Source organism: Hipposideros armiger, unplaced genomic scaffold (genome assembly GCF_001890085.2).
Source record: "Hipposideros armiger isolate ML-2016 unplaced genomic scaffold, ASM189008v1 scaffold_1154, whole genome shotgun sequence".
NCBI lineage: Eukaryota > Metazoa > Chordata > Mammalia > Chiroptera > Hipposideridae > Hipposideros > Hipposideros armiger.
The window spans coordinates 66,736-87,577 of record NW_017732504.1 but is presented as its reverse complement, the minus strand read 5'-3'; the positions used below and the strand labels follow the sequence as shown (position 1 = coordinate 87,577).

The window sequence follows — 20,842 nt, the reverse complement described above, 5'->3', positions numbered from 1 at the left end:
CCCCCATGGAACAGCACCTACAGAGGGTCAGATGGATCTGACGTGGGGAATCATCTCACTGCCAAGGGAATACCAAATGAAGGCTCCTCCCATTTTACAGATCAGGACCACTGAGAGGAAGATGGGGGAAGGGCTAGGAATAGAAAAGTACTGAGTACCAAGTGAAGAAAAAGTGTCAAGTTTTCCCCCTACCATTAATAAGGAATTCTTGACAGAGGTGCCCGATAAAGAGATAACCTAATGGAGGGAGCTGGGCTAGAAATGCAGATATGCATGAGCATGGCTGGCCAGGGGGGCCTGAGTCCTTGACTGCAACTCCTTAGGAGACTACAATGCATTGGCTATGCACTAAATTTGATGTGGGGAGGAAACAAGTATCAAAAATATTTTAAAATTAAATAATACAAAATATATTTGCTGAGTTTTGTCTACAAATTATTTAATTAGAAACCAATGATAATAAGAGGTCTAGAAGAATCTCTGAATATTTGCAAATTAAACACACTTCTAAATAACCTATCAGAAGAAACCACAAAAGACATTAGAAAATATGTTGAATTGAATGACTATGTAAACACAACTCATCAAATTTTGTAGGCTGTAGTAAAAGCAGTATTTAAAGAAAAAGTTATAGCTTTAAATGTTTAAAATAGAAAAACAGGAAGCTGTAACATCAATGATTTAGACTCCCACCTTAAGGAGCTGGAAAAAAAAAAAAGAACAAATGAAGCCCAAAGTAAGAAGAAATAATAAAAATAAACACAAAATTCACAATATAAAATGGATTTCAATAGAGAGTATCAACAAAGTCAAAAATTGGTTCTTTCAAAAGATTAATATACAGTTGGCCCTCCGTATACCACAGGTTTTTTTCATCTGTGGGTTCAACCAACTGTGGATCAAAAATATTTGAAAAAAAAGAAAAATGTTACATTTTTGCTGACATGTACTATTAGGTTAGGCCTACAGTAGTTGTGTCTGCACTGCACATACACAGAGTTTTTTTCTTGTCATTCTTTTCTAAATGATACATTATAACAATTATTTATATAACATTTACATTGTATTAGGTATAATCACAGTAGGTCCTCAAATAACTTTTCGTTCAATAGCTTTACTTTTTTTTAACACTGATGAGATGCCATAGGAACTTGACTCTTGTTTATATCAGCCAGCCTTTAGTTAAATTGGTTTCATTATACATTATTTCGCCATAGTTGCAAGAACCTATTGACAACATTAAGTGAAGATTTATTGTAATCTAGAGATGATTTAAAGTATACAGGAAGTTGTTCATTGTTCAAATGCAAATACTACGCCGTTTTATTAAGACACTTGAGCTTCTGCAGATTTTGGTCACCTCAGGGGGCCCAGGAACCAATCTTACAGGATACCAAGGGATGACAATAATTGATAAGCTCCTAGCAAGTCTATGAAGGAAAACAAAATTACCAATACAGAGAATGAACTACAGATCTTACAGGCATTAAAAGGATAATATAATTCTGTGCCAATAAATTTGACAATTTGAATAATGTGGATAAATTTCTTATGACACAAATTACCAAAAGTCACACAAGAAACAGAAAACATAAGTTGCCCCAAAGATATTAAAGAAAGTTAATTTTTAGTAAAACAAACACCCTACTCCCAAAGTCCAGATGGTTTCACCAGTAAGTCCTACCAACATTTAAGGCAGATATAATACTATTCTTTCCCAAACTTTTTCAGAAAATAGAAAAAGAAGAAAACACTCTCTTCTACATTTTGAAGTCAAATAACCATGATGCCAAGACCTGACAAAAATATTCCAAGAAAAAAATTATAGTTCAATATCTCTCATGAACACAGCCATGCAAAAAACATATAAAGTATCAAACTGAATCCATTTCACTTTGGAACCACGAGTATGTTTTATATAAACAAAAATGAATCAAAAAATTTAATAATCCCTAATAACCAAAAGCAAACACTTATCTGTTCATAATACTACTAACAGGGTAAATAAAAAAAGGGAAGTGATTACTTCGACTTTAAAATACAATCATTTGACATTAGATTCCTAGTAAAATATAACATACAGGCAAAATAACTAAAAACTGTTTTTCAGTAATTATACTATTATTAATAATACTGGAATTGTTAGTCTAACATATACATATATATATATATATAATTTTTATATTCTGAAATGATTCAGTACACATATACATATATCAATGAGACTAAAGCAAGTAGTTATCTTAATGTTATTAGGAATAAAAATTTTCAGAGTACAAAAAAATACAAATTTTAAAAAATCAAGAAAAACTCTATAATCTTTAAATTCAATTGGAAATACCAGTATAAATTCAAATTTTATTTTTCTCTTTCTAAAAAATGTGTATCTAACCAGCTCTGTTAAAGGCCTACAAACAATAACATCTAGAAGCAATGAGAATTCCTATTATTCTAATTGTGGCTTCTTCAAACCACTTCCCATTAAAAGGAACCAAGGCTCCATAGAGAAGAGGCTGATTTCATGTTTGGGAGAGGAAAATGTACAAGATGAGCCTAGAACTTCTTTTCACACCAGAAAGTTTGGAACCTACCAAAGATTACTGGGGTCATGTCAAAAAGAACCCACAAGGAGCCAAATCAGAGGAAGTATAGAGATGGCCCCACTGGCCATAGATGGACAATTTGAGTATTAAGAACAATAACTGCTATGGACTGAAAAATATAAAATATCTTTAAATCCACAAGTTCATAATGATAACTTAAAAGGAAAAACACATGATAAACTTTGGAAGAAGTACCCCAGCTCATAAATATTGAAGAAATGATAGAATCAGAATATCATTTTGGAACTCCTGATAAAATAATGGATTCCAAGTAAAGATGATCAATAGCTCCTAACATCACATAATGGAAAACAATGAAATATTAGGTACCACTTCACAGATATATACATCATTATGTATGAAGGATTAGTGCAAAACAAACAAGCAAAACACACACACAAAAAGACGTGAACCTGAACTAAATACCAGTTTACAAGAAATACAGGGTTAGAGGAACATGTTAAATGACACCACATATATGCAATCAACAAAATCCAGATCATGGGTAACTGCAAGAAAACTGTTTTTGGAACTGTAAGAAGAGAGAAAGAGAAAGATTTAAGAAATGTATCACACTATTACACTAAACACACTGTTTGGAAATTGATTCTAACAAACCATAAAAAAAATATTTATGGACAATAGGGAAAATTTGTACACTGGCTATTTCATGACATTAAGAAAGTTTTTTTGAGTTTTTTTTTAGTAGTGATGATATTGTCGTTATTTTTTTAAAATAAAAAGTTGTTTTTATTTCTCTTGTAGAAACACATGTTAAAATATTTGTAGATGAAATTATGTAACTGGATTTTATTTCAAGATAATCCATGGTTTTTTTAGGGAGTGGGGGTTAGGGGGGAATAGTGAAGCTATAGACAAAACTGTTTTAATCTATAACATAGATAGATACACATTAAAATATTTAGCTATAGATAAAACATGTGTAGCCATAAACTGATATTCATTGAAGCTGAGAGATGATTAGGGTACATGAGGATACATACATTACACTACACTTCAGTTTTGGATAAGTTTGAATATTTCCACTGTAAGTTTATAAAAAGACTTTAAGGGTAGATTCCAAATATGAACCATATTTCATTCCAAGGGAGGGTTTTTGAGTAATTGTTATTTTCTTCCTTGTTTGTTTCTTTTTGTATTTTTTAAATTGTGTCAACAAACATGTACTATGTTGATATCGGAAAACAACAAAGTAATAGCTTCCTGGAATTTAAAACAAGAACATGCAATGGTTAAAAAAAATAAATTCTCAATAAGTTCATAGAAAAAAGAATATTTAATAGTATAAACTCTAAGACTTTTTAAAAAAATTGGATAGTGGAGAAAGAGATAGGAAGGGTGAAAAGTGAGGAAATGTACCAATTTTATTATTACTCAGAGTTGTAAATCAGGTAGAACTTATGTCAAAAGCATTAAAAAAACTAAAAGTAGGCCACTTCTAGAATATTGCCCCAAAGATAAACCTCTACAAATAGAAGCCATATATACAGTTTCTGATTGCTCCATTATGTAATGGCAAAATACTGAGAAAAAAAACAAATGCCCACCCATAGGAGACTGGCTAAATAAACTATTAAACTCACACAAAATGTAGCTATAAAAAACGATGTGGAAGATGTGTACAGCCTGCTACAGAATGATCTGTGGGATATATTAAATGTGAGAGGAAAAAAAAATGAAGGTGCAGAACAGTAGACATAGAATCCTCCCTTTTAATTAAGAATGGAGACAATTTTATATATATATATATACACACACACACACACACACACACACACACACATATATACACACACATATATATAGATATACACAAATATATACACACACACATAAACATATATATTACTTAAAAGAAAAATAGAAGAATAAACCAAAGATAATTACAGGTAGTTATATAGAGAGGAAAGAAGGAAACAGAGTGGAGGGGACAGGATTGGACACCAGACTTCTCTGAATTCACCTTGTTCTGTAGTTTTGATTTTTGAAATATGTAAATATTTTAAGTAATTTTAAAATAAAATTAAAATCAAAGCCGGGAAAAATTTTCTCTAAAAGCAGACGCAAGATGAGATAAATGAGCCTAACCGTCTCTCAAGTTGGTGGCTTAACTATATGAGAAGTGTTATTTTAGGTGACTTTAAAAACACAGTGATTTGATTATAGGTCCTACTGGGTTATATCATATTGAACTCAGGAAGTCTTGATTGTTTTTCTGTATTTATATGGTTAGTAAAAATATTGGTATTGTTATTTTGAAACTCTCTCAATCCAAAATGAGAAAAGAAGGAAAAAGGAATAAAGGAAAGATGGGACAAATATAAAACAAATGGCAAGATGATGGACTTGACTCACACCATATCAATGATCATGATAAATATAAATGGTATAAATACTCCAATTAAAAGAGGTATTTTCAAACTGGATAAAAACACAAGATCCAACTAAATGCTGCCAACAAGAAATGCACTTGGACTATCAGAACACAAATAGGTTAAAAGTAGGGCTGGCCGAGTGGCTCAGTTGGTTAAGAGTTGGCTTGGGAGCGTGATCTCTGAGCAGGAGGGCAGCCGGTTCGGGTCTCACATGGGCTAATAACACTGTGCTCTCTACAGGTATGATTGTGAACAGCAGCTCGACCTGAAGCTGGGCTGCCCTGAGTGGCCGGTGACGGCAGAGGCTGCAGCCCCCGCTGCAGTGGGCTGTCATGAGCTACCGTGAGTGCCCGGCAGCCAGCGTTAGCAGCCAGCAGCCGGTGAGAGCTGCTGTGAGCAGCCATGTATGGTCGTCCAATGGCTGGTGGCCGACTGCCTCACCCGGGAAGAGCACAATGGTCATAATACTAACATGGGCCAGTGAAGCGACATCTTCCACAACTAGACTAAAGAACAAAAGGACAGCAACTTGTCTGTTCCCCTTCCCCAATTCCCCAATAAAAAAAAATCTTAAAAAAAAACCAAAAACAAACAAACAAAAAAAACCAAATAGGTTAAAAGTAAAAGGATAGAAAAAGACGTATCATGGTAACACTAATGAAAAGACAGCTGGAGTGGCTTCATTAACTATCAAGAAAAGTAGATTTTCAGAGCAAAGAGTATTACTGGGATAAAGAATACCATTTCATAATGATTAAAGGGGTCAATCCACTATTAGAACATATAATCTAAAGCATTTATGTACCTAATAACAGAGCTTCAAAATACATGACACAGAAACTTATAGAAACTATGAGGAGAAAGAGATAAATCCAAAAGACAGAAAATCATCAAAGGTACAGAACACTATCAACCTACCTAAGTAGCTGACATTTATAGAATACTCCACCCAACAACAGCAGAATACAGTCATTTGAAGTGCACACCAAACATTTACTAACATAGACCACACATTGTCAGTCATAAAACACATCTTAATAAATTTAAAAGAATTCAAGTCATATAAAGTATATTCTTTGAATACAATGGAATGAAATTAGAAATCAGTGACAGAAAGCTATCTGGAAGATCTTCAAAGTATTTGAAAACTAAATAAAGTATTTCTAATAACCCATAAATCAAAGAAGAAATTGAAAGGTAATTTAGAAAGGATTTTGAAATAATATTGCAATAACTATGTATGGTGCTAAATGAGTACTGGACTTATGGGAGAATCACTTTGTAAATTATATAAATGTCTAACCACTATGCTGTACACCTGAAACTAATATAAAATAATATTCAATGTCAAATGTAATTGAAAAAAATTTTAAAGAAAAAAGAAAGGATTTTAAACTGAAGGCAGAATAAATGAAATAAGATTGGCAAGTGATAATCTTTAAGCTGGGCATATGATGGCTCATTATACTTTTGTGTACGTTTGATAAATTTTAAAAAGTTCTGGGTGGTGAACACATGATATAGAGATGATGTACTACAGAACTGTACACTTGAAACCTATGTAACTTTATTAACAATTGTCACCCCAATAAACTTTAATTTAAAAAAATTTAAAAAGTTAAAACAACAGAATGCTGCTGTGTCAGAAATAACACAAGATTATCTCCTTTTTAAATTTATAAATCTCAAATCCATTCTTCTTCAATTTAAACACTATTGGGAAGACCTATCTATCACAACTAACTGCACATATTCCTTGCTCCCAATCTACAGAAAATTGCCTTGCCCCTCCATTATTTAAAAAGGCTTAGATAGGAAACTTCAAAAAGAAAACAAAGACTCCTATGTCCTGAAAAAAACAAAGGCATTTCAGGAAACAAAGGGGAAACACCTACTCACCTTGGACTTTGCTTTTAAAGGTGTAACAGCCATTTTTCCTCCTCTGGGCTCTACTCTCAGGAAAAGAAAATGGAATTAAGAGATAGTAGGCCTTTCTTAGGGTATATTCTAAAATAGAACACATCCTCTTCTGTCTCCCCATGCCCCCAACCTAACCCTCATTTAACATAGAGGGAGGTCAGAAGGAGACTAGAGCAGTTCCGCCTTTGTGTATCAGAAAGAAGTACCAAGATCACAACAGTCTAGGGCTAGAATTTATTTTTAGATTCAAAACTGTCCACTAAAGACAGAGTCCTGCAGTGGACTGCTACAGGTTCTGAATTGTGTGGCTTGCCTCCTACAACACATTTTTCTGAAAGTATTTCCATTCCAGAAACCCCATTACATTTACAAGTGGCCTGTCTTTAAGGTGCTATCAGTTCTGAAATTCTCAGCTCAAGACCAGGTCTGTGGCTTAGAAATAACTCATGTAGTCTTCATTCATGAGCTCAAATTTCTTCCTTCCTGTCACTTCTTGTACCCAATACCCTTAAGGTGAGAGGTTACCAGAAAGCAGTAGGGAACCTACTACAATCCCTGGGTGAACTAAGGATGGATACAGAAATAAAGCAATCAATACAGGCCGTGTGTGAATTCTGGAAGAAGGGAGGGTAGTCACTAGTCAGAAGAGAAAGAAGTCAATTCCTCCAGGTAGGACAAAGCCACATGGGTAAACTCAGCCCCAGAATGAACCCAGTAAGTACCAAAACAATTTTACCTCTCTACCACACTCAATTCCCATATGGGCACAGACTATAAAATATACAAATGACAACTTAAGTCACCCAATCACATTTCCAGTCACACAGCCAGAGTCACAATCACCACGTGAAAGCTACATTGTCATAACGCCTAGTCTTAAACAAAATCCAGTCATACACAGAGCATACACATAACCCCACCCAAGCATATCCAAGCACAGTCAGGTCCACACACAGCCAAAAACACCCTTTCACAGCAGCACTTTTACTCTCTTCACAGTCAATGAAAACGGCACACACACACAGTCCCAATCAGATAGTCACAATCAGAAAACCACAACCAAGTACTGGGTCAAGGAAACAAGCAGTCTCAAACACCCTGTCACAGCAACACTCATAACACCTCAGTCAACAGGCAAGCCCCAGAAATACACACGATACACAGGCAAATACACAACCTCAAAGTGACACAAGAACATCCAAACACCCTGTCACAACAGCACCGTAGCACACCTCACAGTCACAAGCAACCCCAGTCATACACGCGGTAAACACACAATCACAAAAGCACATTCCCAGTCAGTAACCACGCGGTCACAAACACACTGGCACAGCAGTATCATCAAACCCTCAGAGCAACTCACTCTCACACGAACGCTTAAACACACCACAGTCGCACACGCTCATTCACCAACACTCGTCAGGCTTGCCGCACAACACAAATCCGAAGACACGGCCGCAAACGCAGTTAGTTCCAGGGACGCTTCCTCCGAGCACTTCTGCCCACCTCGACAGAAGGTACAGTTCAGGGTCCAGCGTCTGGCACCCGGGGTCCAGGCCGATTTCGTGTTCGCGGGCCCCACCGGAGCCGGTCCGAGCTCTTCCACAGATACCGCGCTCTCCTCACGTCTCCTCACGCAAGGCCCCCAAATCGCGCGAACGGAAATGAAGCCGCGTTTAAGAACCCGGTGGCTCTGGGAAATGTAGTCCAACGCCGGGAAGGCTGTGGCTGGCCGGCCAAGGCGCTGGCAAACACAGCCCACCAATCCTGGGTGGGTTTCGTGGACCCCCGCTGCTAGAACCCGCTAGCCCCAAGGGCCGCGCCGGAGATTTCTAGGAGCACCCGTCAGCGCTCAGTACGCAGGCGTAGGTTGCGCGCTGCCGGGGAGATTGGAGCCGATACCGCGAACTGCTGAGTGGGTCCGATCAGGAGCAGGTAGGACTAGCTGGCTGGGCAGGTGCAGGACAGGAGCTGGGCGGGGACCGGCCGGATCCTCGGACTGGCAAGAAACCCTTTGTGTGCCTCACCAGGCCCTCTGGTGTGTGAACGTACGTGAGACAACGCGAGATGTTGTCCGGCGGACTGAGTCTCTTAGTGGCCGGGTGTATTGTAGTATTTCTGCCTGTGTGTGATTGTACGCGCTGTTGGGTGTGGGGTGGTCCGAACTGGAAGTTGCACGGTAATGGCATTTTTATAACTGTGGCATTGTCTGACAGAGTAAGGACCTCTCCTGTTGTGGTTTATTTGTTTTGCGTCCATGATTGAGTGCGGTTGCGTGACTGGTGATGATTTGTCTATATAAATGTGCTTTTCTCGCGCCTGTATTTCACAGTGTCTGCAGGAATTCGAGCATGTGTGTGACTATGAAAAAAGATGGCCGGTCAAGTTATTCCTCGAACACTAATTTGGTGATCTGGAAAAGGTTAAAATTTATCTGGAAAATAAAGGATTTTTCTATTGGAGCAAATACATATATTATGGGAAAGAATGCAAAATAAACATAGTTTTTGTTTTAAGAAAGACGATTTCAAAGCCAGTTAGTTCTAGGGTTACTGTTTTTTCCTCAGCCACAGTCCCCCACAATGAACATCCATTCTTTTCTACTATTAGGAAGACATTATTGGGTAAGTTTGAGAGGCCATCTAATAAAATAGTAAAATAAGTTTATGCATAAGAAGAGTGAATTTTAGCAGATTCCAGCATTATTCAGATTTCCTGAATTCTAGGTCAAACCCTTTTCCCCATTTTCTGATAAGCAAACGTTGGCTCACAGAGAGGAAGGAACTTAAGGCAGTATGGTTTGTTGGTAAGCCTGAACTTGTCTTCACTTACTTTAAGATCTCATGGCTTTTTAAAAATAAAAATAATTACAAACTTTTGAACTTTCAGCACAAGAAGATAATCCCACCACTCCTCCAGGGGGAATAAAATGAATAAAACTTGCTCCAACTTTCAGGACCTTATACCAAATACTTTGATCTCTTCCCAGTAATGTGACTGGAATAGCAAATTTGGTGACCAGGTTTGTTGAATGAATGAACCTGTGTGCATGATCCTGTGTAGCTATGTGCAATAAAAATAGTCAAATTGCACTGACTTAGAGTGGGTATCAAAGTGGAGCAAGAATTGTGTTAGAGTATGCATGAGGTATGTAGATTGGGGTTTTTTTTTAGAGGTGACACATTCTGATTTCAAATTAGATGACATGCATTGATCTCAAGTCACTTCTATGAGTGTTTGATTCTGGGTTATCTCTTGGCTTTTGGATAGTTGTGATAACTGCTTGCAAGAAAAAGGAGGCTGTTGTTTAAAAGTGGAAAGCAGGAATTGTTAACCTGAGATTAATAGATTCCATGATGGGATTCTTATTGTATATTAAACTCGTGACATTTTGTATGTGTAGATATAATGTGAATTTTTTTGTTTGTTTTAGAGAAAGTATAGGCAGTTTTATCAGATTCTCAAAGAGGTACTTTGACCCCAAAAGGTCAAGACCATTAGAAATACAGACTGCAGGAGCTGAGGAGGGTTGTGTTTTTTTTTAGCATACCATGTAATATATTTAATTAAAAAATAGTATATCTTTTATGGAGGGACACATGCTAAACTCTGTCAATGGCAACCTTTGCGGTGAGAAGAGAGGGCTTACGGTCAGGAGAGAGAAGTGTCAAAGGGAACTTTAAGCATTACTGATAATCTCTTTTTTTCTTTACAAGGAAAACATACTACTCATGTATTTAAATTTAAATTTTAAAATTCAAAAGAGAATGGAGATTGGAGATTCTGAAGCAAGAAAAAGAGCCAAAAGACCCAAATGCTGTAGAAGCAGACAAAATCCAGAAAAACATGCCCCTTTTGAAGACTGCAGAGAGAAAGGAATACTCAAGCAATAATTTTTTATAGGCCTCAGGTGCCTTGTTTTTCAACTGGCAGTTTCAGATTTATGTCCTTATGACCCATTTTGATCTTGCAGACCTTTAAGGATTAGTTATCTTTTCAGTCTAGCAACTGGATTCGGTCCTCTTGGAGTGGATGCCTGTGAACAGCATTGGTGAGTATGTTCCTTCCTGGTACTGGATCATTTTCTTTTGACTCTTGGTCAATATTGGCAAATGATTTTGATTTTCTTCCAATAGATTGGGTTTATACCAGTATATATGAGTGAGGCATTCAATTAGTAATCCTGGGAAAGTATTTGAGACATTCTGTTATTTTTATAATTATTTGTCCTGTTTTTATTTTGAAAAAATCTAAAGTTACAAGAAAACTAAAAGAATAGTATAATGATGTATACTGTATATCCCTCATCTAGACTCACCAGTTTTCAACATTTTGCACCACTTGCTTAACCTCTGTCTACACCTATTTACATATTTTGTTTGTTTTTTGCTCAACATTTATGAGTAAGCTGTAGACATCATATACTTCGTCACTAAATAATTTAACTTGCATCTCTAAGAACAGAGTTCTCCTGTATAACATCAATGTCATGAATACACATAAGAAATTTAACACTGATTTATAATATCATCTGTGATATAATCCATATTTAAATTGCCCCAGTTATTCCCTAAATGTCCTATAGGTCCATTTAAAAAATTGATCCACATTTCAAATCAAAATCACACATTGCATTGGATGGACCTATCTTAAAAAAAAAACACACAACAAACATTTATTTCTCATAGTTTGAGAGGCTGAGAAGACCTAGACCAATGTACAGGCAGATTTGGTTCCTGGTGAGAGCTCCTTCCTGGTTTACAGATGGCCACCATCTCACTGTTTATTCACATGATGGAGAGAGGGTATTTATTTTGTTTCTTTACTGTAAAGCAGTGTTCCTTTTACCTGTTTTTGTGTTTCATGATGATATTTTTGAAGAGTTGAAGAGTCTAGAATGTTTATCTTGTAAAAATGTCTAAAATTCTGTATTTGTTTTGTCATGACTAGGTTAAGTTTAAATATATTTGGCAAGAATACTGTCGATGGTGGTGTGTTCTTCCTATTGTATCATATCAAGAAGTATGTAATTTAAGTTTGATCCATTACTGGTGATACTAAATTTGATCACTTTGGTTCAAGTAGTGTGCGCACCTGATTTCCCCATGATAAAAGTTACCTTTTTTTCTTTGTGAATCAAGAAGTAATCTGGGCCTGCCGAGTGGCTCACTTGGTTAAGAGTGCAAGCTCTGAGCAACAGCGTCGCTGGTTCAATTCCCACATGGGCCAGTGAACTGTGCCCGAGCTGAGCTGCCACTGAGCTTCCAACAGGTGGCAGGATGACTCAGCTGGTGAGATCACATGCTCCTAACAACAAGGTTTCCGGTTCGACTCCCTCATGGGATGGCGGGCTGTGCCCACCCGCAGCTAAGATTGAACATGGCACCTTGAGCTGAGCAGCTGTGAGCTGCTGACGGGCGGCCAGATGGTGACTGGACTTGGAGCTGAGCTAGCTGCGCCCCCCACAACTAAGACTGAAGGACAACAACTTGATTGTTCCCCTTCCCCAAGTCCCCAATAAAACCTTTAAAAAACAAAAATATCTGAGAAGGATTAAAAGGAGGGACAAGTAACAGAAAAAAACATGGTGTCAGTAATGTCCATAGATATCATTGCACTCATTTGCTCAAGTCAATGTCAATTTATATGGAAATTTAGTGGGAAAAAATACTTTACCCATATCAACCCCCAACAATGATAGGAAGCAGAACAGAACAATATCCAGAAGAAAGAGACAAGTTTCTAAAAAATGTCTCTTCCAAATAAAACAGCAGGATGAGCTGGTTTAACAGGTAGATTTTACCACTCCTATAACTGATAAGCCAATGCTACTTACTTAATTCAAGGCCTTCAAATGATCAACAGTCCCCTACACATATACTTTCCTGTAAACCAAGAATCATATGCTGCTGGTAGGTGGGAAAATTGGTACAAACATTTCCCAAGCCTATTTGGCAATATCTCCTAAACTGAAGAGATGTAAGCCTATGACCCAATAATTCCTCTATTTTCTGTATAGTCAACAGAAATCTGTGTGTCATCAAAACATGTTCTACTGGGTAGTTGGAAAAGTCATGACGCATTTTTGCAACGAAAAACAGAAAAAATACTTCATGACTTTTCCAACAACCCAACAGAATTTACATACCAGTATTATTCATAATAGTTGCAAATTGGGAACCACCCACATGGTCATTAACAGCCCATGACGCTCCTAGATCCAATTACTCCCATTGCATTTAGGTTTCCCAGTTCAGTGGCTGCAGTTTCCACTCTAAGTAAAGTCTGACCTATAAAGAAAAAATATCACTGGGCCGGCCGAGTGGCGCATTGGTTAGCAGTTTGCTTAGGACGCCAGCTCTGAGCAGCAGTGCCTCAGTTCGGGTCCCACATGAGGGCCAGTGACGCTATGCCCTCTACAGCTAAGGTGGTGAACAACAGCTCAACCTGGAGCTGGGATGCCGTGAGTCGCCGGCGACGGCATAGGCTGCAATGGGGCTGGCCAGCAGCTGGCATGAACTTTCGTGAGCTGCTGTGAGCTGCCGAGAGTGGCCATACAATGGCCGGCGAGCGACTGCCTCACCCAGGAAGAGCACAATGATAATACCAACATGGGCCAGTGAAGCGACGTCTTCCACAACTAGACTGAAGAACAAAAGAACAGCAACTTGTCTGTTCCGCTACCCTGATTTCCCAATGCTGTTACCCTCCCCAAATTCCCCAATTAAAAAAAAAAAAAGATTTGTGAATGATATTGACATACATACATACAAGATATACGCAAAATGGAATCTGCAAGGCATGCGTTCTTGTGCACTTTATAAATTGAAATACTAGATTTTTGGATTGATATTAGAATATTTTTTGAAAGCATGGAAACATAATATGAGACTGACAGCTGCTGTCTTAATCTCATAATTATGCTAACTGATCCTTAACTGCTTATTTCCTAACTTTAGAAGTACAAATACCCTCTCTATAATCAACAATCTATGGATGGTTTCAGTAGAGTCACAATTAGTGTTTCATTAATTGCTTAAACACCCAGAGGTAAAGAAAACCAATCTATTCAAGCAATTACTAGTAGATACAATTTCTGCACAGGATCAGATGACTCCTGTAGGTCATCCTGCTCTTTATTACAAGCATGGAGGTATTAGAAGTGCGCCTCTAGTAGTCCTGAAAATTCAGTCTGTGATTCCTATAAAGTAGACTGAACAGCAAACTGATTTTATAACTACATCCTTAAGCACCTTAAAGATCAGTTTTCGTTATCACTTGGATTAAACCACAATAAATACTGTCATTAGGATTACACTAAATCACATTAGGAGCCATCAGGGATTGGCGTAGGTATAGGACCCCATCTCCCTTTACTAGCTCAATTCATGCATCAGAATTCTTCCTCCTTCCTGTGCAGCACTGGCACTGAAACAGGTTAATACACAGAGGATTGCCTTTTTCTGATCACTTAGCCAGATTCTTAATAGGGCCTTTCTCTCACACACTCTACCTCTTAAACTGAAAAAGAAACTACTCACATGAATCCTTCCCACTACCAGGATGGTGGGCTTGGTGTGAAGGTCAATATTGCCAGCACATGTGGAAGGGAGCCCACAGCCAGACCCTGAGATATGGGTTATAATTCCGTGACCTCCCCTCCTCTCAGAACTACAATGATCATTTCATCTGTAGCAACACTGCCAGTGACAGGCTTGGGAGCTGAGAATATTTCCGAAAAGCTTTCTCTCAGTTGTTAATTACTAAGAACATCTACAAATTTCTAGCCAGCACCCCTCATGAGACTATTAAGTGTTTGAGAGAGGCTTTTTCTTTTCCTTGATCTCTGGAGGCAGACAAGGTCTCACATAGAGGAGAGCAGGAAAGGAAATGCTTAGGTCTAACACATGAGGGATTGGCTGTGAGTCTGTGTCTCTCTGGATTCTCCACTTCACTGGGAAGTTTTTCTGCTCCAAAACTAGTGCTTTCCTAATCTTCAGACCACCAAGCTGAATCATCATTTAAGGCATTAGTAGAGAAATGGAATGAGAGAAAATAACTTGGGAAGAATATTCAAACACATACAAATAAACAGAACACGATGTAAATAACTCCCTATAGAAATGATTTGCACAAATCAAAGTTAATTAATTTAGCCTCATTTGCTTAATTCAATGCCAGTTAATAGGAAAACATACTTTACATTACTTACCTTTATCAATGATAAGCATTAGACAAATTAGACAAAATAATATACATAGAGAAGGTTCTAGAAGAATCTTACAAATAAAAGCACTCAGATCAGATGGCTCAATAAACAGATTCTACCATTCTTGTAAATATCTGTGAGCCAATGCTTCATTACTTAATTCAGGAGAATCCAGTGGTTACCACAGTTCTCTACATTTTTTCTTACTTATTTATTGGTTGCTGAATTATCAGTAATGAGCACTTGTTGCTTTGGTAATTAAGAAACAGAAATTAGGAGTGAAACTGATCCTTTGGTTTTCCCTACAAACCAATCCACATTTGATGCAGGCTCACTATACAACTGCCAATTTTCAAGTCAGGGGCTAGAGTCGTACAGTGGGCAACCCAAACCTTACATGAACATGCACTCATTTACACTTATGTGCAGATGCAAACACATGTGCATGCACACTGACACACTCACATATACTCACATAATTATTATATACATATACAGTCACATACTCACACAATTTCAGTGCAAATTTACAAACTTTCATGCATACAAGCACATACAAACACACTCATTATCATAAGCAATCACGACAGATTCACACAGACATATTCACTCTCATAAAATCAATTTACACAGTCACTGTATGTGTGTGTGTGTTTTGCTGCTATTCATATACAGAAGAGTAGTTGTGTCTTCTGACCTCTGGATGCTAGAAATGGGGGTCCTTCCCATGATTTGTAATCCTTCCAACCCTGCAACAACCCATAAGGACAATATTCAAAATACACAACCTTAAAAATTGCTTTGAGCATTGCCACCATAGGTCAGCATGTATGGTAAGAAAGTTGGAGTGTTCGGGGGACAGGCAGTGCATGGGTGTGTGAGAGAGTACAGTGAGAGTGAGGGCACAGGGAAAGGGACTATATGGATAAGGTCATGGTGAAGAAAGCCTGGGGAATGGGAGAATGGAAAGAAATAGGCAGAGGGATAAAGAAAAAAAGTGTTAAATGTGGCAGAGGGGTTAAAGTGCACAGATTTGAGGGTTCAACGGGGCAAAGTGTGCAGGGAAGTTAAAAATCTGGCCATATTGGTCCTAGGGAAATAGGGGTGTGGGTTTCACAGAAATGGAGAAGATAGTGTGGATAGGGAGTTTGGGGTCAAAATGTTGAAGGTCTGTGGTTAGTAAAACTCCCAGAAGACTTAATGTCTATGAGGGGTTAAAAACATGGTAAGAGAGGAGGAAGGGGGATGTTGTGTGGCAGGCAGGTGCTGGAAATATAGTATGGCCCAAGGCAGATAGAAAGTGTGGGAAGAGATGAAGCATGGAGGAGATAATGAGCAAAAAGAGGGAGTCAAAATAGGCACAAGGGAGAGCTGGGGAGGACAGTGGGCATGAGTGAGTCAAGGAGCCCAGGAGAAAGGTCAGGGATTATAGGGCTGATAATAATCCTTGTGAGCTGTGGATTGGGTTCATGGAGGAGTTGAGAATGCTTGACAGTTGAAGCTGGGAATTTGATGATGTGGGGCACAGAGGACAGGGGAATGGGCTGAAATATGTAAACTAGGAACAGAAGAAAGGGAAGGGACTGAATGACCTGGTTTGCAGGGATGATGGAAGGTGTGGAGGGTTGGAGTCCCTGGAATAGTGGTCACATAGGGTCCAATGTCAAAAAAGTGACAAGAGGGAGTTTTGGGTACAATACAAAAGTCTGAAAAGCATTCAGCAGAGGTGAGGGCTGACTGAAGGTTTAGTAGATGGCTTCAGCTCACAGAAGTAGAAGCTGGAGGATGTATTTGGGGGAGGGGAGTCCAGGTGTTGGGAGAGGTGGGTTGAAGCTGGGAATGATGGAGGTGGTAGAGGGCAGATTGGAGGCCACTGTTTGATTCCCCATTCATTGATTCCCCAGTTTATGGTCAAATCACAACAGCCATGGATAGTTTCTAATTGCAGCTCAGGAGACAAACATCTTGCTTCTCTTGGGTTGTCAGAAAAGTCATGACGTATTTTTGCAACAGATGGCACTAGTTCATTTTTGGAAGTACTAGAGTCATTCGCATCTATGTTATTGCTACGCCATATGACAGCTGACAGTTATTGGTTCATTCTAAAAAGAAATTGAGCGGTTTTGCTGAGTTTTGGAGATTTTACAACAAGTTAAAGATGGAAGACCAAACTGTGCATTTTTGCCATATTTTACTGTTTTCCTTTCATAAAGGGAAGAACATGCATCAAGCTTGTGAAAAGTTGCATAAAGTTTACAGTGACAATGCTCTATGAGAACATCTGTGCCAACGATAGTTCACAAAATTCTGTGCTGGTAATTTTGATCACAATGATGCTCCTCAGTCAAGGAGGCCCACCGAAGTTGATGACAGCAAAATAAAGGCATTGATTGAGTCAAACCCACGTTACACGACATGAGAGATTGCAGAAACGTTGAACATCCATCATTCAAGCGTTCATGACCACCTGAAGAAGCTGGAATACGTAAGCAAGCTCAATATTTGGGTTCCGTATGAACTCAAAGAAGTTCATTTGACGGAGCGTATAAACATCTGCAATATGCTCATTAAACGTGAGGAAAACTGTCCTTTTTTTTAAGTGACTGATAACTGGTAATTAGAAGTGGATTGTTTACAGTAATGTGGTGCACAAATGGTCTTGGTCCCGACGTCATGATTTGCCTCAAACGACATCAAAAGCTTATTATTTTCCATCTTTTTTATTATAGCTATCCCAGCAGATATAAAGTGGTATTTCATTGTGATTCTGATTTGCATTCCCTAATGACTAATGATGCTGACCATCTTTTCATTTATTTGTTAGGCATTGGTATATCTTGTTTTCAAAAATACCTATTCATTTACTGTGCATGTTTTAACTTAAGTTATCTTATTTGTCCGTTTATTTAAAGAACTCTTTACATATGCTGGATATAACACCCTTATAAGGTGTATTACTTGCAAATATTTTCTCCTATTTTGTGCATTATCTTTTCACTTTCTTGACAGTGCCCTGTGATACACAAGTTTTGATGAAACTTTATTTAGGGGAGGGCTTGCTCATGCTTTTGGTGTAATACATAAACCATTGACTAACCAAACGTTAGGAAGATTTATACCTATGTTTTCTTCTAAGTATTTTATAGTTATAGGTCTTGCATTAAATTCTTTGATATGCTTTGAATTACCTTTTGTATAAGGTGTGAGTTAGGGGTTCAACTTAATATTTTCCCATGTTGATATCCAGTTGTCTCGTCTATTCAGTATTTTTAAGCATGAGATTTAGAAATATAATTAAAATCACTCTTTCATTGAGATGAAATGATAGGAGGACCAATCGACCATGGAACCAATACGGTCATGCTGGTTGAGATTCTTAGGTTTTGAAAACATAGAAATAATAGTGTGGTGAGGGATTGTAACAATCTGTGTTTGGTCAGGAAAACTTATACATACAATGATTTTAGAGTAAGAATTATATAAATTAAGGCAATAATTTGGGAGAAATCCAAACAGGGAACTGTATGAAAGGCTGGTGGATCATAGAGATAGTCACTGGCAACTATATCCTGAAGGTCCAGGTTGGATGGAGAAGCCAAAGATCATGGATATGTCTGAGAAGTTACTGCTCCTCGATGCGTTAAATGTGTTAGAGCTTGTGGGAAGGTTTGCAAAGTCTTTATTTGGTCACTGGGTTCTCCCGAAATTGACATTTTCTGCTTCACTCCTGCCTTCTAAATTCCACACAGGTCTTTCTCACTGGCAAACTTCAGTGAGAACTACACAGCATTTAAAAGAAAAAATAATGGCCACAGCGGACTAGGACAGAAGATAATGGGATAAGCAACAGAAAGACCAAACGCACGGGGAGAGGTGGACAAAAAAGATGTGTGTGAAACAAGGGATTTTAAAACAGCCCACATATACCAGGGAATAAAAGTATCTGAGAAATCTATAAGCTGTCTTCTCTTCTGCAAACAGAACGTGAAGGTGAAGACATAGTGGTAAATGGCATGGCTAAGCATTAAAGCAGTGTCAGCTCAGAACCAATCTGCAAATACTGAGAAGGTAATTTATTTTCTTTTACTCTTTTTATTTTGCCTCTGGGCATATAATGAAATCTGTCAAGCCACAATATCAGTATTTAGCTAATGGAAGACAGACTACATTGACCACGCATGATAATAAAGACAGTCTTTGCAAAATCAGTTTGGAAAAAGCCCCAAACAAATTAGTCACAACTAGCAGCAACAACAAACTAAAAAAAAAAGAATCTGATTTCCATATTATAATATTTAAAACCCCTTCATCTGCTCGTCCTGCCCGTGGTGAGTCCCAGCATCATCAGGAGATGTTCAGAGGCCTGGTGGCTCCTGGTTGGGCCCGAGACCCACATTCATTAAGGATTAGAGTTGCTTCGAGTTAGGTTCCTAACTTTCATCCCTTGTTCCAGGTAGGCACCATGTGCCACATCATTTTCCTGCTTGAAACTGTTCATTCCTTATTCTTCCCCCTCCCCCAATTGCGTTGGATAGTCTTCAGATGGGAGGTGGGTTCTTTTGCACAACATCCTCATCCCCAGCCTGGCCCTGGTGCTCCAATTGTAGCCCCCAGAAATCTGGAAAGCATGTCCCGCTCCTAAGAGCCCCGCCCTGTGTCCTCTCAGGTCAGCCCTTGCCCCTCCCTAGTCCTCCACTTTGTCCTCACCACCTTGGGGAGCCCAACCCATGCTCTGGGGAGGTGACATGTACCTGTTTGGTGACACTGCACAAATCACATCCCACTGGCTGTGCTTACCGGGGTGTATTTATATTCCTGATGCCTCCAATGGAACTGTTCTTCCAGGCAAGTGACATCTTCATTCCATACTCATGAATGCCCAGGTTGAGGACAGAAACAGACTAAAGGGGAAAAGACAGGGGAGGAGAAAAATGAGGGCAAACTAGAGGAATGAAATGGTGGACTTGGAGAAATAACAGAATGCAAGAAGCAGAAGGACAAAAGAAAATACAGAAATACAGTGATCACCGGAGATGAAGGGCAGTAAAATAAGGAATGGGGTGTCTTCATCAGAGGTAGAAGTAGGCCGACAAAGGTGGGTACATCAGACTGGATGGAGGGAGTAAAAGGCCACCCCTAATAAGGGAGGTTGCCCCTAACCTTTCTCCCTTCTTGTCTTACAGCGGTGGTCACTGTGACAATAAGAGCTGTGAGATAATGGGGGCACAGAGGACTAGAGAGGAGGCTGGGTCTTTGATGACTTCCTAGAATATCCTGCAGTACAACGGCTAGACATCCTAGTATGTGAGAAGATAAACTTCCTACTTGTTTCAGTCAGAATTTTCCAGGAAATCTTTCACTCACACACAAAACCTAAGCTACCTGACAAAGGACACTTGTTTTCTGTAGTTATACAGTGCAGCATTTAGGAAGAAATCTTGAAATATTTAAATCATACAGTACAAAAATTGTACTTGAAAGCCTTACTCCATTGCTAAGATGGACCTATTTAACTCATGTTGCCTAAAATAGATCATGTGAGAACATTAAAAGTATTATATAAATTTGCATTGTCATTAATTTTTAAATGTATGCTATAATTTCAAGGTTAAAAGAGACACTCATGGGCCGGCCGAGTGGCGCGATGGTTAAGAACTCGCTTGGGATGCCAGAGGGCCCTGGTTCGGATCCCACATATGAGGGCCAGTGACACT

General features: G+C 38.5%; 1 protein-coding gene and 1 long non-coding RNA gene across 10 annotated transcripts in view; one reads left to right on the top strand and one right to left on the bottom strand.

The window, feature by feature from the left end:
- Positions 1-20,842, bottom strand: part of LOC109376575 (zinc finger protein 420) — a 124,083-nt gene that overhangs the window by 45,529 nt on the left and 57,712 nt on the right. For 2 of the 9 annotated variants that reach the window (XM_019632587.1, XM_019632583.1), the window contains exons 1-2: positions 8,426-8,468; positions 6,899-6,948 (exon numbers count right to left, since the gene is read on the bottom strand). The exons of 1 other annotated variant lie outside the window; for it this stretch is intronic. The gene's annotated coding sequence lies outside the window, so the exon portion shown is untranslated. Of the gene's footprint in view, positions 1-6,898; positions 6,949-8,425; positions 8,710-15,757; positions 17,137-19,925; positions 20,030-20,842 lie in introns of those variants that run through there. 6 more of the 9 variants (XM_019632584.1, XM_019632591.1, XM_019632582.1 and 3 more) reach the window with 6 other exon arrangements.
- Positions 17,933-20,772, top strand: LOC109376582 (uncharacterized). The gene is made up of 3 exons (XR_002122751.1): positions 17,933-19,196; positions 20,312-20,428; positions 20,736-20,772. It is a non-coding gene; the product is annotated as an uncharacterized LOC109376582 (long non-coding RNA).